The sequence below is a fragment of the Anomaloglossus baeobatrachus genome, chromosome 10, assembly GCF_048569485.1.
Source record: "Anomaloglossus baeobatrachus isolate aAnoBae1 chromosome 10, aAnoBae1.hap1, whole genome shotgun sequence".
Lineage (NCBI taxonomy): Eukaryota > Metazoa > Chordata > Amphibia > Anura > Aromobatidae > Anomaloglossus > Anomaloglossus baeobatrachus.
This window is the reverse complement of record NC_134362.1, coordinates 212,739,119-212,748,717: the sequence shown is the minus strand read 5'-3', so window position 1 is coordinate 212,748,717 and position 9,599 is coordinate 212,739,119.

Below are 9,599 nucleotides of genomic sequence, written 5' to 3'. Positions count from 1 at the left end.
CCCTTCCTGGGAGTACGGCCATTGGGTGGGGGATGATGGCAGGCAGTGACCTGATCTTTTTACCAGTCCGGCTCCCAGTGACCTCTATGGTGAAGATGAGCTCGTGTACTGGAGCTGGGGCGGGTGAATGGGGTCGGGGTTGTTTTTTGCCCCATGTGGCGGTGTTGTAGCCTCTCCCAGCAGCTATGCATCTCATGAAGGATCGAGAGACGACCAAGGATCGGCAAATGCAAGCACAACGCTCCCCTCCCCCCGCGTGGGACCGCCTGGTCAGCCCTTTATATATGAAGCCCCCGTGTGTGTATAACACGTCGTTGTACAGAGACCCCCTTACACTGGATTTCTGTGTCTGTTTGTATGTGTATCTGTATCCGGGCGCCGGACCCCCGCTTTTCTCCCCACTCTGTTTGATGTTAGTTATGGGGGAGGGGCAGCCCCCCCGACACTGTGTCCTCTAACGTGCCGCGTCTTCTGCTTCTGTCGCCTCCTCACCACTTTATTCTTTTTCTAGTTCATCTTTTTCACTGAGAATTGCGCTGACCAGTAACTCCGCACTGTGACCATCCAGTATTAATAAACTTGTACTGTACAAAACCACCGCCGTCACGAGTCCTGCTGGCCTAGAGGGAGCCGGAGAGCTGGGCCCGGGGGAAGGAGTCAGAGAGCTGGGCCCGGGGGGGAGAGAGTCAGAGAGCCTGGCCCGGGGGGGAGAGAGTCAGAGAGCCCGGGCCTGGGGGGGGGAGGGGGAGAGTCAGAGAGCTGGGCCCGGGGGGGAGGGGGAGAGTCAGAGAGCTGGGCCCGGGGGGGGGGAGAGTCAGAGAGCTGGGCCCGGGGGGAGAGAGTCAGAGAGCTGGGGCCCGGGGGGGGGGGGAGGAGTCACAGAGAGCTGGGCCCGGGGGGGAGGAGTCACAGAGAGCTGGGCCCGGGGGGGGGGGGGCCTTAGAGTCGGAGAGCTGGGCCCAGTGGAGCCGAACAGCTGGAGCCAGGAAGCTGGGCCCGGGGGAGTCTAAGAGTTGGGTCCGAGGGAGCTGGCAAGCTGGGCCCGGGGGGGGAGAGTCAGAGAGCTGGGCCCGGGGGGAGAGTCAGAGAGCTGGGCCCGGGGGGGAGAGTCAGAGAGCTGGGCCCGGGGGGGAGAGTCAGAGAGCTGGGCCCGGGGGGAGAGTCAGAGAGCTGGGCCCGGGGGGGAGAGTCAGAGAGCTGGGCCCGGGGGAGCTGAAGAGCAGGAGCCAGGAAGCTGGACCACCACTGGGCACATCACCGCCTCCCCATCTACCAGATCTCTGCTTACTGTCAGTGAATCTAAATATGTGTTCCTGGAGTATAATCAGGGCTGGACCCCGTCACACACACACACACACACACACACACACACACACACAGAGCCCCCCCGGGACCCCGGCGCGCACACTCACAGCCCCCCCGAACCCGACACACACACAGAGCCCCCGAACCCCGGCGCGCACGCGCACACACACACACACAGAGCCCCCGGACCCCGGCGCGCGCACACAAGAGCCCCCAAACCCTGGCGCGCGCGCAAAAACACACACACGGAGCCCCCGGACCGCGCACACACACAGAGCCCCCAGACCCCGACGCACACGCACACACACACACAGAGCCCCCGGACCCCGACGCGCGCGCGCACACACACACACACACACACACAGAGCCCCCGGACCCCGACGCGCACACACACAGAGCCCCCGGGACCCCGGCGCGCGCGCACACACATACACAGAGCCCCCGGACCCCGGCGCGCACACACACACAGAGCCCCCGGACCCCGGCGCACACACACACAGAGCCCCCGGACCCCGGCGCACACACACATACACAGAGCCCCCAGACCCAGCACACACACACACAGAGACCCCGGACCCCGGCGCAGACGTTCAAGATCTCAGCCAGAGGTTACACGTTTATGGACTAGAGACAGATGCGAAAAAAATGTTAAGTCCTGGATTCAGGAGTGGAAACTGTATCCACCTCTGGGGTCCTGACATCCCACCTAATGCCACACACAATGACAGAGGAGAGGTACCGCTGCACGGGTGCGGTACAGAGCTCTGAAAGTGTGTCTCCTCAGCAGCACAAAGTACTGGGGGGCAGCAGACACTATCCCCAGACCAGCGAATCACACGTACCCTACTGCTGCGCCAAAGAGTGCCCCTTCCGACCCTCCCCCGCTGTCAACAGAGCTGTGCCCCTTCTTCCGACCCTCCCCACTCGTCCAGAGCTCTGCCCCTGCCGACCCTCCCCCGCTGTCCACAGAGCTGTGCCCCTTCCCGACCCTCCCCCGCTGTCCACAGAGCTGTGCCCCTTCCAGACCCTCCCCCGCTGTCCACAGACTGTGTCCCTTCCGACCCCTCCCGCGGGATCCAAAATGGCCGCGGTCGGAGACAGACGTACATGAGGGAGCTCCAGACCATCTGACAACATCCTGCTCCCCCCGCCATCAATACTCAGACCGGGACCCTCCACCTGAGCCACAAAGACCTGGCGGAAAGAAGGCGACCCTGAATTGGCTAGCTACACTAGTGCTGGGACCCTGGGAGGCTCTCGAAGACTGAGGTCGGAAGCACACAGTAGGCCGCAGAGCCCGAGCAGCGGGACCCCTGGTGACGTGGAGCACTCGTGCTGGGGCGACCCGGACAACGGCAAGGGGCCCGGGCAGAGCTGACCGAGATCGCACAGAGCCGCCCCCCCCCCCCCCCCCCCAGACTCGGCCTCACAAACCAGCGAGTCCGGCGATCAGGGAGAAGAGGAGAGGGGACCGCCGCCATCTTGGAGACCTGAACACCCCCCCCCCCGATTCCGCAGGCCAGAGGCAAGCGCGGCAAACACATAGTCGCAGGTCACAAACCAGACGGCCGACAAGGAGTGGAGAGGACGCTGCTACTTACCCGGTCACCAGCCAGACAGAGCCGGAGCAGGGAAGGCGGTGGGACGCGTCGGGCCTTTGGGCGGGCCGCCGGGAGATCCGAAGTTCCGGCCGGAAGCCTCGCGACAGCTGCGGGTGCGCTTTGGGAGACCCTGCCGGGACTGGAGAGGAGTTCGGGCGGTAAGTGAACACCTCCGGACGCCCTCCCACATCCCCGCGTCCACCCCGTGAGACCCAGGAGAGTCCGGGACATACCCCGCCGCGACCCCCATTCACCGGACGGCGTCCTCCACCCCCCCCCTCTCCCACAGCTGAACGACGCACGCCAATCCAGGAGTCGGGGGGCTGCCAGGCCCGCGTCCGCAGAGAGGCCACACTCAGGTACCAGACAGGAGAGCCTGAGGGAGCCCTAAGCAAAGAGGCCCCCCCCTCATAGCCTAAGGGCTGCGTCCACAACATCTCAAGGGACACCCCGCTCCTCTCTCCACTACCTGAGGCCCTGCCAGGGATGAGACCTCACATTTAGGGTCGCAAGAAGGGCACTTTGGCAATATTCTAAGATCCTGAGCCATATATCTTCCTAGACCCAGGGCTGCCGACGGGAACACACAGAGGAGTGGGCACAGAGAACGTCCACGCGGTCCCACATTCTATATAAAGGCACAGTCTATCCGACCCCCCCCCACAGGGCATGTAAAGCGGTGAACTCCACACTGCTCAGAGGGAGCAGAGGGACCAGACCCCCACTCTACTCATTATAACATAATACCATAAGAACTGACTTCGACATGGTCAAATTCGGCAATAAAATGGCCAGCGCTCTGCCCAAACCAGCGGTGAACACGACTCAGGCAGACGTCGATAAGTTCCTCAAAACATCTCTTGCCAGCAGAGGCGGGGGCTGACAGTCTTCAAAACTCATCTGCTAATACCACACGAGAAATGGAAGATGACGCAAGTGATGCAGAGGACATGGATTCCAGCAAGAGCCTTCCAATCTCCAGGTCCTTTATCAAACGGATTCTCACAAAGCCTTAGAACCGGTAGTGAAGGAACTCTCTCACATCAAACAGGATATTGGCCAGATAGGGCCACAGAGTGGAAACACTAGAAGCTTCCCAGGCCACTATCACACAACCTCCAATGCCATCATCTCTTGTCTCCACCAATAAGAAGATAGTGTCAATCAAATACATGCTATTCTGGAGGATCATGAAAATAGGGAGAGGCGGAACAACCTCAGATTAAAAGGCCTCCCAGAAACGGTAGCAAACGAAGCCCTGATCCCGGCTCTTCAAAGCATCTTCTCCGACCTGATAGACGCTGATCCTACACCACCGATAGAGCTGGTCAGAGCCCATAGATCATTGAGACCCCGTCCCAGACAGGGGGAACCATCAAGAGATGTCATCTGCCGCTTCATTGACTACCGAATTAAGGAGCTCATTCTTAAAAAAGCAAGGGAAGCTGGCACCATAAGATATGAAGACTCCGAAATCCGGATATTTCAAGACCTTGCAGCCACCACTCTGACCAAAAGGCGAATACTAAAACCCTTCACAGAAGAGCTACGCCAACGCCAATTCCCATATCGCTGGCTATACCCATTTGGCATTGCAATAACAGCAAAAGGGAAACACTACCAAGGCAAAACATCAGCTGAAATTAGACGAATCTGTGAAGACCTGGGGATTACTTTGGAGAAATACCCTGAATTGGAAATCCACAGTTCGACATCCACGTTACAGCAACTTCCGGAGCCGTCACCTTGGCACAGCGTCATTCCGAAGACCCAAAGGCCCAGGCGCAATGCGGCACAGAAGCTCCAGACGAACTCAGAAAGCGAGCCCCATGAGAGGGCCTAGGCTCAGGCCTACTATTGCCCGCCATTGCTTATGCATGCTAAAAGCTTGAAGTCACTTTAGGGGTACTGCACTTTCTGCTCCCTCTCGATGCATACCCATTCTTATTACGATGTTGAAAATGTTGTTATTGTTGAATTTAACACCTTGTTCCCTATCTGATCTTTTCTCCACCCTCCATCCCATCTGCTCTTTCCTTTCCCAGCATGGTCGTGGGTCTGGTCCATTCATCCCACCGGAAAAAGAGACATCCACCCGCAATTGTCACTATGCCGACACATCATAAGGTATTTAATGTGATAAGTCTTAACGCGCATGGCTTGAACTCCCCCATACCAAGGGCACAAACTCTATCTAACTGTCATAAGAAACATATTGACATAATCTTTTTACAGGAAACACACTTCTGCAAAGGCAAAATTCCAAGCTTTGAAAAAGCATACTATAACACGTGGTTTCATGCCCCCTCCCCAAATAAACGCACTAAAGGAGTGTCGATAGCACTCGCCAAAGACATACCCTTTTTACCCCAACATGAAGTCATTGACCCTGAAGGCCGGTTCATATTTCTTAAAGGCCTATTAGCGGGCTCAATGGTAACTATGGGAAATATTTATGCTCCAAATGTCAAACAGATTCGATGGCTACTTTCCACACTCAAAAAATTCAGGACCTTTTCGGAAGGCACTCCAATACTCTGTGGAGACTTTAATGTAGCCCTGGAACCAAAATTAGACTCAACCTCAAAAAAGAGCCACATCTCACTCAGGGACCTCTCCCGGATCAAAACCTCTCTCCTCTCTCTTTCCCTGATCGATATCTGGCGATTACAACACCCGACAACCAAAGATTTCACCTTCTTCTCCCATCCCCATAAATCATACCACAGGCTAGATTACATTTTTTACCTAGGCATCTATTACCTAACGTCACTGACACAACAATCCAATCTACGCCACACTCTGATCACGCTTATGTCACGGCAAGTTTCACACTGCAGAGGCCATATCTGATCCACCGCACATGGAGGTTAAATGAATCAGTCCTCTCCTCAGAAGACAATAGGAAACGTATTTCTGATAGTCTCCTCAATTACTTTGCGGAGAATAAGACACAAGACATCAATGCACCAATTTTATGGGAAGCGCCTAAAGCGGTCATAAGGGGAGAACTGATCTCCATATCCTCGCACCTTAATAAACAAAGGAAACTAATTCTGCAAAACCTATATGAAGATATAGCTACTTTGGAAACCCAACACAAAAAATCCCTGTCCCAACAGACTTTAGAACTATTGACTGCCAAACGGGTGGCACTGAGAGACATACTCAACAAACAGTCAGCCAAATTACACCTGAGCTGGAAAAAACGCATATTTTTACATGGGGACAAAGCCTCCAAACTTATGATGTCACTAATAAAAACAAGGCAGGCTCGCACGTTTATACATACACTTAAAACACCACAGGGCCATCGCACCCAGGACTATTCCCAAATCTCAAACGAATTTCTACAATTTTATAAGACCTTATACCAATCTCGGCCAGAAGAGTCAGCAACAGAAAGAGACAGGAGAAAATGCGGCATACATAACTATCTAGCCAAATTACACCTCCCGACACTCTCCAAAACACAACAAGAATCCCTGACAAAACCGTTTTCTCGTGCTGAGGTTCAGTCCACCCTGTCCAAATGCCCCCTGGGAAGAGCACCAGGCCCGGACGGCCTACCAACCATTTATTATAAAAAAAAATTTGATATCTTGGGGGATCACATCCTGGCAACATGCAATGCTTTACTTCTCGGTGATCCTATTCCCAAACAAGCCCTGGAAGCCCACATATCATTAATACATAAGGAGGGGAAAGACCCGGAAAGCTGTGGAAGCTATAGGCCCATCTCACTTCTGAATGTGGACCTAAAAATCTACGCTAGCTTAATCACTAACCGGGTTGTGGAAATCCTCCCTGACCTCATATCTCCGGAGCAATCCGGATTTATACGGGGAAGAGAAGGGAAAGATAATGCGCTACGCTTACTTCATCTAATGCAATATGCTAGGGCCCAGAACTTGCCCCTTGTGCTTTTGGGAACGGATGCTGAGAAGGCATTCGATAGGGTGGACTGGACCTTCTTGCGGGGCACATTGGAAGCTTTTCACTTTCCTCCGACTGTCATACATGCAATACTACAGATGTACACATCCCCTACAGCCAGAATCAAAATAAACAACACGCTGACCGACCCCTTCGATATTAGGAATGGAACCAGGCAGAGTTGCCCCTTGTCCCCCCTACTCTTTGTCATGGTAATGGAGCCATTAATATGCTCCATCCAACGAAACCAGGAAATTGAGGGGATTAACCTACAGGGGACTCACCACAAGTCCGCCGCCTTTGCTGATGACTTGTTGGTAGTAATGTCCAGACCGGAAAGGGGCTTCCCTGCCTTCATGAACACACTAGAAGAATACAGCCAATGGTCCAACTTCAAAATCAATCTCTCCAAATCTGAAGCGCTGAGTCTAAACATCCCGGGCAATGTCACTAAACTTCTTCAGCAGTCGTTCCCATTCAGGTGGCCAAAAAGCCACATTACCTATCTCGGCATCAAAATAGGGAAAGCCCCCAAATCCCTTTTTGACCTGAATTACAAGCCTCTCCTTCCCAAACTTACCACGCAAATAGCCTCTTGGAAAGCACCTTTTATCTCTTGGATAGGCCGGAAAAATCTAATCAAAAGCATCATAGTCCCAAAACTCATATACCTCTTTCAAATGTTACCTATACCAGTCCCCAAATCATTCCTTTCTCAATGTAATTCTTTAATTTCCAATTACATCTGGAACAAACAAAAACCAAGAATCAATTTTCACACTCTGAGCCTCCCAAAGGACAAAGGGGGTATGGGACTCCCCAATATATCCACATGCTATAAAGCCGCCGTCATCTCTAGAGCAGTAGACTGGGTCAGACGCCCTCCGAATAAGTTATGGACGACAATAGAGGAACACCTGGCCCCCACCCTCTTACTCGCTCCCTCCTGTCAGGGAAATAAAAGAACCTTTACCAACGAACTGACTAGAACACTTCTGGACAATTGGAGCCATAACGTGGAGCTCCTGGCCCCCCCTCTCTCCCCACTAACCCTAATCTCCGATATTCTAGACTCCAGCCTGAATCTTGCCAACACCGCGAAATCCACGCACCTGAGTAATGCTAAGATCCCAGCAACGGATCTCTTGGAGGACGGCTCTCTGGTCTCGAGGCAGGAGATGGGTGAGATCCCCCTCCTCTCTAAACTCACATTTCTCCATTACATGAAAATAAAACATACAATCCAACCACTACTGTCACATTCCAACCTCGCCAGACCCCTAACCACATTTGAATCCTATTGCTCGCAAACAAGGTCTCCCAAAAAAATCCTATCTCGCCTATATAACACTCTACTTACAAAAGAATTAGCAGTAAAGAGAGCATACATACTGAAATGGGAAAAAGATCTGAGCACCACATTTACCGACGCTCAAACGAGCCAAATCTACGGGGCCTCGCACGGACCATCATGTTGTGTGAGGGTCCAAGAGAATTCTTTCAAAGTAGTTGCGAGATGGTACATAGTCCCTACCACGGTTGGCACATGGAACCCCGCCTCTTCGGATCTCTGCTGGAGATGCGAGGGGGACAAGGGACGTATCTCCACATATGGTGGACGTGCCCTCGCCTCCAGATATTCTGGAAGACAGCAACCCAGCTGATCTCTGACCTTACAAGCAAACAGGGGGACCCAGAACCCATGCATCTGCTACTAAATTTCCCACTGTGGCCTAATGATAAGGCTAACTCGAGACTAGTGTCATTTGTGAGCTCAGCCTGTAAACTGCTGATTGCCCAACTGTGGCGCACAACTATGATACCCACCATCTCGCAGCTACTACTGAAAATTGACCAATTATACTACGCGGAAGAGCTCTCAGCCCTCTCACGACAGAATATGTTCTCCTTTATGCAAGTTTGGAATGCCTGGAAGGACTACAAGTCCAAACCCCCTTTTCTGGCAGCTATTGCGCAGAGGATGCCATAAAGGACTCTAAGTCATCTCCTCCCCCCCATTAGGGGACTGAACGAGCTGATGACTTAGCACCGATTATATGGACATATGATGAGTGGACCCTAGACCAACACCCTCTTCCTACTCCACCTCCCCCCGTCTCTTCCCCCTTTCTCCAATCTCTTGCACCCCCTATCTCTCTTACTAAAACTGAGTTTCAAGTGTTAAAAGGCTTCTCTCAGGAATCTCAGTGACACCCCCCCCCTTTTTCTATTTTCTAGTTTCTCTTATTTGTTTTTTTTTTTTTGAATAAGTAAAAGGATAAAGAAGGGAATTTTGTTACTTACCGTAAATTCCTTTTCTTCTAGCTCCTATTGGGAGACCCAGACGATTGGGTGTATAGCACTGCCTCCGGAGGCCACACAAAGCAATTACACTAAAAAGTGTAAGGCCCCTCCCCTTCTGGCTATACACCCCCAGTGGGATCACTGGCTCACCAGTTTTAGTGCAAAAGCAAGAAGGAGGAAAGCCAATAACTGGTTTAAACAAATTCACTCCGAAGTAACGTCGGAGAACTGAAAACCATTCAACATGAACAACATGTGTACCCGAAAAACAACCAAAAATCCCGAAGGACAACAGGGCGGGTGCTGGGTCTCCCAATAGGAGCTAGAAGAAAAGGAATTTACGGTAAGTAACAAAATTCCCTTCTTCTTCGGCGCTCCATTGGGAGACCCAGACGATTGGGACGTCCAAAAGCTGTCCCTGGGTGGGTAAAGAAATACCTCATGTTAGAGCTG